The sequence below is a fragment of the Theobroma cacao genome, chromosome 1 (genome assembly GCF_053813885.1).
Source record: "Theobroma cacao isolate CCN51 chromosome 1, ASM5381388v1, whole genome shotgun sequence".
Classification (NCBI taxonomy): Eukaryota; Viridiplantae; Streptophyta; class Magnoliopsida; order Malvales; family Malvaceae; genus Theobroma; species Theobroma cacao.
This window is the reverse complement of record NC_142639.1, coordinates 29,416,049-29,425,398: the sequence shown is the minus strand read 5'-3', so window position 1 is coordinate 29,425,398 and position 9,350 is coordinate 29,416,049. Positions and strand designations below refer to the sequence as shown.

General features: G+C 35.4%; 1 pseudogene across 1 annotated transcript; it reads left to right on the top strand.

Annotated features, from left to right (window-relative positions):
• Positions 1-234: 234 nt before the first annotated feature.
• On the top strand, positions 235-2,724 carry LOC18612978 (transcription factor TCP4 pseudogene; annotated as a pseudogene). Its single transcript, XR_016024157.1, has 3 exons — positions 235-493; positions 584-640; positions 832-2,724. The product of XR_016024157.1 is annotated as a transcription factor TCP4 pseudogene (transcript).
• Positions 2,725-9,350: the final 6,626 nt, after the last annotated feature.

Below are 9,350 nucleotides of genomic sequence, written 5' to 3'. Positions count from 1 at the left end.
GGGGTTGGCAAGTGTTGAAAAAGGCTCTGAGAAAGTAAGTGAAGGGGGAGGATGTTTGTCCTTTGCTTTTGGTGTAACCATACATATTTAATAGTTGCAAGTATAAAAGTGCACTTGGTTAGGAAAAAAAAAAAAGAACCAGAGAAAAGGGTTTAGATATCACTATCAAAGCCATCAATAGAGTGGGTGGAAAGGGTGGCCATTAGTGTCACCACTTTATCTAATCATAACTCATCGCCAACAATTCTGATTAAGAAAAGTTCATAAATAAGAGAGACTTACCGGGTTCTGAAGAGATTGACTTGATAGAGTTTTGGCCTTTGCTTGTTGCGTGAGGCTGAGAAAACATAAGATCTTCCATCTCTCCTCTCTGACCAAATTCTGCCATTCTTCGCAGAAACATCAAACAGTTTTCAGGGACCAACTTATTGTTTCTCCTCTCATCTTTACGTTTCGATTCCTTTCCGACATCTTCAATCCTCAATCCTTTAGCGTAAGTCCAAAAACCCGTTAAGCGAGTTTCCCGATGTCTTCAGAAGTTGCAATTCAATTCTTGCTTGTTTCTTTTTTTCCGCGCTTCCAGGATTATCGTCTGAAGCAGGACACTGGTTACTCCACAATTTCTTTTTCTCCTTACAAGGTTTTGAGCCTCTATTGAATAACCCACCATTTTTGTCATTTTTCTAAGACTAAGGATAGGCGAGTAGATTAAAAACATAAATTGCTAAGAAATTTGGGTTCTGGATCTGTTCGTATTTTAATGGGTGTTTTTTTTTTTTTTTGGATTTGGTGGTCGTATTGTGTTATGGGATCTGTTGAATGAAATGGCAGTTATTGGGGAATTAACATTAGCCTTCAGGATGGTGGCAGTTACAGATGAGCAACAACAAGAACAGCGAGAGTGAAGAGAAGCTAAAAAGCAGAGATTTTGAGTGCCACAAGAAAATTGCAACAAATTCTGACACTCCGGAAGAGCAAAAATCTTAAGAGTAAGAACGCAGTCGTCATCACCGCCCACTAAGCCTTATCCATCAAATTGCCCATTCCACGCCACAAGAAAGAAACAAGAGAAATTCCAGGCACACATACCCATCATGCATAGCTTCAGCTTCTCCAAAATTTACAACTTCAAGAACAAGGCATAGATCCCACCCATCAGACAGTCCTACCCCAAACCATAGAATATACAAAGTATAGAGAGAGAATGGGAATGAAGAGCGTTGGAGGAGAAATAGTTCAGGTCCAAGGAGGCCACATTATTCGATCCACAGGGCGCAAAGACCGCCATAGCAAGGTCTATACGGTAAAAGGTCCTAGGGATCGCAGGGTCCGGTTATCAGCCCACACCGCGATTCAATTCTATGATGTTCAAGACAGGCTGGGCTACGACAGACCCAGCAAAGCAGTAGACTGGCTCATCAAGAAAGCCAAGTCAGCTATCGACAAGCTTGCTGAGCTACCACCATGGCACCCAAATACTAACACTTGTACTGCTGTGGAAACTGATGAGCCTAATGCTGGCTCTGGTGAAATGGCTATAGCAGAGCAATCAGAATCGTCTGGCTACAATTATCAGCTTAGGCAGTTCGACGAGAACCCAAACAATGATTCTTCTTTCGGTGCACAACAACTTGGGAACGACGCCATTGCTGATACCCTGAAATCTTTCTTTCCCACAAGCACCACCGCTTCTTCAATCAATTTTCCACGCTACCCACCTGATTTAATCTCAAAAACTAGGACCCCCACCGAAGATCTCGGCCTATCTCTTCACTCATTTCAAGACCCAGGTCTAATTCACAGCCATTCTCAGGGAGGCACAAGCCATACGCCTTCAACCGGTCAGACCCTTTTTGCGGGCCCAGCTCAAGTAGGGTTTGAGACCAATTTTCAGCGAATGGTAGCTTGGAGTACGAACACCAGTGGAGAAAATACAAGGGCCAACTTTGTCTTCAACTCGCTGCCATTGGCACAGCAACAAGCATTGGTAGGCCAAGGCTTAACATTTTCTCAAAGGGGACCCCTTCAGTCCAGTTTTTTAGAATCCATTCGCACTTGCGATGATTTGCCGGTTGCTTCCCCGGACCATCATAAAACACAGGAAATTCACGAAGCATCCATATTTGGGAGCCGATTTGCATCTGATGGATTGCCAAGGTTTAGCATTCCGGCACTAATTCATGGGGAGGAGGAGCATAGTTCTGTTTCAAATAGACCATCCTCTTCTCCCAATTCTTACCGCTGATTGGAGAACCGAGCATCCCCCTTTTTCGTAGGTACTTTCTATTTTTCTTAGAATTATCTGCTTTTGTACCAGTTCTGCTTGTTTCCATGAAAACATTTTCAAGCAAATCTCCCCTTCCCCACCCCTCTTAAAAGAAAAAAAAAAAAAAACAAAACAAAACAATTAGCAAGTAACCTTTTTCTTTTTGTTGAATTTTCTACCATCGGCCATGGTAAATGATGTCCCGGTGAATCGAAGCAGAGGCGATTCCTTTCAATTCAGTTGTTTAGCATTGGAAGTTGGAATCTTATCGGTTGAAACCTTTTTTATGGTTTAATTTGGTTTGCATTAATTCTCTGTACGTTCGGAATTGATGTTGTATGTGTTTCTTAGGTGGCTCAACTTTTGTTTCAAGAGAAACCGAGTCCCCTTAGGCTGAATTTGGTTTAATAATATTAGAATATGGCACACCCACTCGTGGGTTGGTATTTTCTTTTAAATTTATGTTATAAGAAGAATACTAAACAATCCATAATTTATATTTTTAATATTATTATGTAATTTCATTAATTGATTAGTGTTACTTCACTTGTAACACCAAAATTAGTATTGACTCTATATATACTTAAATGGTAGATAGGACTTATGTGTTCAATTATAAACATAATTTTGGGACGGAGAAAGATAAAACAATATCAAAGAGCATATCATTACTACTTTATATTATTTTTTATGCATAACTATATGTTTTCATCTCTTTATTCCCCCAGTCTCTAAGACTTTGTGTTCTTTAAAATATAAAGGATATATTATGGTATGTGAAATTGGGTGTGAATGTTTTAGTCATCTTAGTAAAAGATATATGAAAAAAAAGATGCACTCGAGCATCTGACTCATTGATTGGGGCATTATCACACTGCTTAAACAGCAAGGTTCGAATCCCTCCTCCCCCAATTATAAAAAAAAAAACATGAAAAATAAGATAAACAAATGATAATTTATTCATCAAACTTGTTTTATTATATTTTATCTATAATCCTATCAACATATGCAAATTAATTTCCTTGCATAAATACTGGTTAATTCTCAAGCTGAGGATGTTTTTGTTAAGTTGCTAGTACAAATTGTATATTGTTCTAGAAAAATTGACTACATCCAGTAGTTGCCATTAGCTTCAACTGAATTTGGTGACGAAAAAAGTTATCATTTGTTTAATATTTTTTTCAAAAAAAGGGTTATTTTGATTTCAAATTAATGTAGGTAACGATTAAAACTCATATAAGCAAATGACTTTCTTGATTATTTTCAATTTCTTGGATTTTCTCAATCTTTATTTACTAGTGGATTTAAAAAATCGTAATGATTAGAGAATTTGAAATCCATCTACTTATACCATCTCAAATATATACGTGTATTGAATGTTAACGACATTTTAAATAATATTTACCATCACCCCTCAGAATTTATGTAACAAACCAAATAGTACAAGTCATTCTCCCAAATTCATGTTCCCAAAAACATAGCATTAATTTATTTTCAATCTTAATAATAAGTAGTTTGAAATATCTATTTATTATGGTGGTTTGAAGGGGTAAATAGCACTTTAAAAGAATTTAAATATTAAGAATTTATTAAAATGAGTTTGAAAGATAAAGGTAAATTAACAATGGAAACAAATCATCAAGAAAGAAGAAGTGGAGAGAAGTGAAAAATACCTTGTGATGGAAACAAGTTGGTTGATCGCCTTGCTAAAGTTGGTGTTGGCCGATCTAATGACCTTATTCAAGTCTTTAGTGGATGCTTTGGGTTCTTTCCCATGCTTTTGGCTACTGTTTCCTTTGTCTCTATGATGTTCTTTTTGTATTTTCTCATTTCTCTGGTTTTTTCTAGTTGTGCTCTGACTTTGGGTTTCTTTCTTCCTAATTTGTCTATTCTCTAGCTAGATTGTCTCTTTGGTTTTGATTGTTATGTACAGTTCTGTATGATGCTTTGCATCTTGCTTCTATAATATATTTGATGCTATTCAAAAAAAAAAAATACAAATCAATTTAGAGTAGTTGGATCTACTTGACCTATATTCACTACCTTGATAGTTATTGTCACAGCCTAAATTTCGAGCTATGACCGGCCCATGGGCCTAATGGGCATAGCCCACTAAGCGTAAGCAAGCCTATTTAAGCAATCCCGATCATTAATCCCAACCATCATTTCTAAAACCACATATTGTAATTCTCAACTAAAAATATTTCAATAACATTTTATAATGACCCAATACTCACCATTTTATTATGTCAAAATAATGTCACCCATTTGCCAACTCATAGTGGCATCAGTAATCAAATATACATATTTGACTTATAACATGGATCCTTGCGGATTACATTGCATAAATGCGTTCACAGGTAATAGACTCTTGATCGTTAGCGGAGTGACCGTGGGTGAAGGCACAGCTACTGAGATGCCATAGTACCTACCAAGAAGGCGAGCATACATGGAGAACTCAATCTAGGTCCCAACTGCCTCTAAATCTAAAAACGTGAGTATAAAACTTAGTGAGTGAATATAAGAAGGGAACAAGCAATCGATAAGGAGAACTTGGAAATCATGATGCACTTGTTTCAAAAATAATGCAATTGATTTAATTTCTTAGTAAAAATCCCTCATTTCAAACTGTGATTAAAAACCTCATAGTGTTGCAAAAACCCATGATCAATCCATGAAGTTAAATGGGTGAAAAATATGTCAAAATCAAGTAAGGTAGCAAGCATGACAGCAAGTTTCTCGCTACAGCGAGAAACTGTCTCAATTTGCATATGTTTGGGTTTCTCAAGCATATCTCCCACTACAGAAGTCCAATTGACCTGATTTTTGGACCATTAGAAAGCTAAGAGGTTGCGCTACAACTTTGATGTTTACCACTTTTCCAGTTCTGATGGAAAGGTGGTCAAAAGCTTTTTCAAAATGAAAGCACTGCACTAGAACCTGAGAGTTTCTCGCTGTAGCGAGAACTAGGCCAGTGTGACCCCCAAAACCCGAGAGTTTCTCACTGCAGTGAGAACTAGAGCATTTTAATTGAAATGGGTCTTGTTACATCAAAAGCCATTTTCTTATTGAAATGAAAAGCAATTCGGGAGCAATTAACAATGCCAACACACAACACAATCACAATTATTTTCATAAACTTTCTATAGCATATATATATATTTGTATATACATACATCATCATGCATATCATCCCGCCACACTCAACTCAATGCAATATCATCATCATGTGTGCACTCCCTACTCGCATACTTCAATATCATCATGCAACATTATTCATCAATGCACAACATATATTCATATATATACATACCAACATAATATATGAGCACATGGATTCATTCTTTTACACATTTCAAATTTTCACAACATTAAAACATTTTATCAAGGGCTTGTTCCCATGCATAATGTCAAGCCCAACTCTACAATATGTTTATTATGCCATTCTTACATAAGAATGCATGTTTGCTTACTTGGATACGTCGAAAATCGTTAAAGGACAGCAATGTACCAAATGGTATAATTAAGTTGAATTAAGCCTCGAACTAATCCAAATAGAGATTTTAAGATGAAATTGAGAATTTTAAAACCCCAGAATGACTTAAAATGGTGATTCGGAGTTCGAGGATCGATTTGGAGTTAAATTGGAATTTTCATGAAGTAGGGGTAAAATGGTCATTTTACCACCCGAGGTTAAAAATTGAAATGTTGGAACAAGTTTTTGATCACAATTAACTATTTAGAACATAATTTGAGTTTGAGAAGTTTAGAATATAATTTGAGTTTGAGAAGTGAAAAATTTTAATTCCGATATTTTTCCGAGCATAGGGGTAAAATAGTAATTTTTGCTGCCCAAGGGCAAAATTGTAATTTTACACCACCAAAAACTTGTCCGGCACATGGATTTTACCCAATATTATCATGGATAATTGAGAAAATTTAAGTGGTGGAGAGAGATTGTCTAATGGCTAAGTATGACACATGGACCAATAGAATGGTGACATGTGTCAAATCTCATCCATTCATTATTTTCCTTATAAATTAGCACAAAATCAGCTCATTTCTCTTCATTATGGCTGGCCAAAGGAAGAAAAAAGGAAGAAAAGAAGATCACAAACCTTAGGTGGAAATATTCAAGTAATTGAGTAATCAAAGGTAAAATTTCTTGATTTTGACTTGTGATCTACCTTTCCCATGCATTCTTTTGCATTTTCTATGGTTGAATCACATGATTTCATGATGGGTATCTTGCTGGCTGAACATTTAGAGAGAAGTTTTGATGCTTGATTTAGTTAGATTTTAAGATATTTTAGTGTTTTTAGTTAGTTAGTGATGTGTAGCATGAAAATCAAGTAAGAAAAATTCATGTTCTCCCATCACCCATCATTGGCCGAATTCTCCATGTGGAATATTGAGGATGATTTTGATTTTATTTCAAGTGATTTGGTTAGAAATTAGTGATTTATGGTGTGAGAATCAAGTAGAAAAAATTATAATGTTGATGCACCCAGCATGGCCGAATTTTCCAAGAGAAAATGTGAGGATGATTTTGCCATATTTCAAGTTATTTAAATTGTGTTTAATGATTTGGAGTATTGGGAGAAAATGGAGTTAATTGGAGTTGAATTGGACATATTGACCAATTAATCGAGTGATAGATAGAATTAGGCCAATATCGATTTAATTAGAGACCCAAATGAATTTGTGTAGAATACCGTGTTTAGACGGTAATTCAAACAATTTGCATCCCATTTCATACATTAGTATAAAGCATGAATTGGTTTTATAATAATTTAGCACAATGTAGTAAATGGCTTATTGTGCATTATGTCTAGGTGGTGAGCATTCTGGCAAAAGTAAAGAGATAGTACCCGAGGAATCAAGAATCGAAGTACTTGGAATTCAACTCTCGAAATAGTTAGTAACCTTACTATCGTCTTAATTATCTAAAGTATGCTTTATTCGATTTGGTGAATTTTATGGAAAACGAATTAAATGATTAATTTTTCGATTTTATAAACAAAATGTGATTTAATGAAATGATTTCATAAAATTGTTTTAAAACTGAATGATGGTTTGAAAATAGAGTAATTGGAGACTAATTGTTGTGTTATAAATCATGGTTTGAATTGAATGGCTTATGATAATATTTGCATGAATAGTTGAATTGGTATTTGTGTTGAAAATGTATAAACTGTTAATTTACCTTGAGAAGCTGTAAAATAAAATAATTGTCATGTCATGCTATTGCAAATTTTATTGTATGGTGGGTTTAGCTTGTTACACAGAACCAGCCTATTAGAAGGGCACGGAACCTAGTCATATTCATATGCCAATATGAGAGGTGCGGATAGATAACTCCTGAGGTTAACACTTTAGAGTTCACTTTACACCAAACCACCACGTGAGGGTGAACTCAGCCAACGCCAAGGAACAACTGTGTTTTCAAAATAAAAACATGATTTATGCGTACATAACTTTTTACCAGCCTTGGCAGACTCGGTTGGGATTGCCCTCGATCAAGGCATCCCTGATAACTAGGTATAAAAATGATTTTGGCACGAGCCAAAGTTTTAAGAAATTAATAAGCCATGTTGATTAATCGATTTATATGAATTGATTTTATTTGATTGAAATGAGTTGAAAGGTGATGAATTACAGTATGTTAAATTATTTTATCTACCTTTATTTACTTGGTTTTAGATATTTTAGATGGTATTTGTTTACTCACTGGGATTATATAATCTCACCACCCTCCTTTCTACCCATTTCAGGCTTAGGATAGTCTATAGATAACTGATTTCATCAAGGACCACAATTGGATTTGCATCTTCTAAACTGTAGGTTTACAATTTTTCTTACTTTTGGTTATTCAAGGGCCCAGTTGTTACTGTAAATTAAATTAAATACTTTGGCTTACTATATTACAATATATATGAATTTATTTTGCTTTTACGCTGTAAAAATTATTTATGCAATGTTCTAAAAATATTATTTTATAAGAAAATTGAATATTTTATTTAATATTTTTATTTTATTCTAATAGTCATAATTTCATTTTAAACGAATGTTTTAGACATCCAATTTTTTTTTGATTATGAAACATGTGTTTTGCACCCATATACTACATTATTAGCTAATTTTGAATTTTTCAAGGAAAAATGACTAAAATACCCCTGTGAGACGAAAATTATTTTTTTATTGTTTTAAGTTGTAAATAGTTTAAAATCTTTTAAAACGTGATATTTGGTAGCGGTTACTCACAAGAGAAATGAGAAACTGATATTAAAGTTTTGCGGGGTTCCGATTGGCATTCCGGGTAATGAGTGTCTATCGGGACACCGCGACGATTGTCACGGGCTCGAAGGGAGTTCCGGGTCATGACAATTAAGTTTGTATCAGAGTTTTTGGTTTTAAAGATCAGAGCATAGAGTTTTTGGGTTTAAAATTGTTTTAAAATTTACAGTGTCACTGTGGCCCAAGTTAAGTTAAGTCAAGTTAGGTTAGGTTGCGTAGAACGCATGCATCTACATATAGAAACCTACCTACTCTTGTGATGCATGAATGATTAAGTAATTACTACTTGGTTGCGTATAGATTTTGAGGTGCGTTGGTGACACACACACCATGTCTAAGAGAGACGGTAGTCCTAACACCTTTTATAGTATTAGCGAGGGATCGCTAGATTATACTGCTAGGAGCCGATGGCAACTCGAACCGAGTAGTCCAGAAAGTGCAGATAGTAATAATATTAATGTAAGCATGAGAGATTCCTTTTTTAGAGAATTTAAGGAATATGCTAAAGAAAGGGGTAAATTAAGGATAGCCGAAGGAGGTATTCATCCTAGGAAGGGGGTGTCAGTTGTTAGACACTATCCTCCAGGCTGTGGAATAAATGTAAAGGAACAACAAGAAAAGAATAAGGAGAAAGTAACTGTTACAAATTATCCCCTTAGGAAGGTGAACGTTGTACGACATTTTCCTCCCGGTTATGGAAGAAATGCTGCATCGGTGAGTTATAAGGAATGTAGGAGAATACAACAAGCCTGGATTGAGGAACAAAGGAGAAAATCTCAAGAGGAGA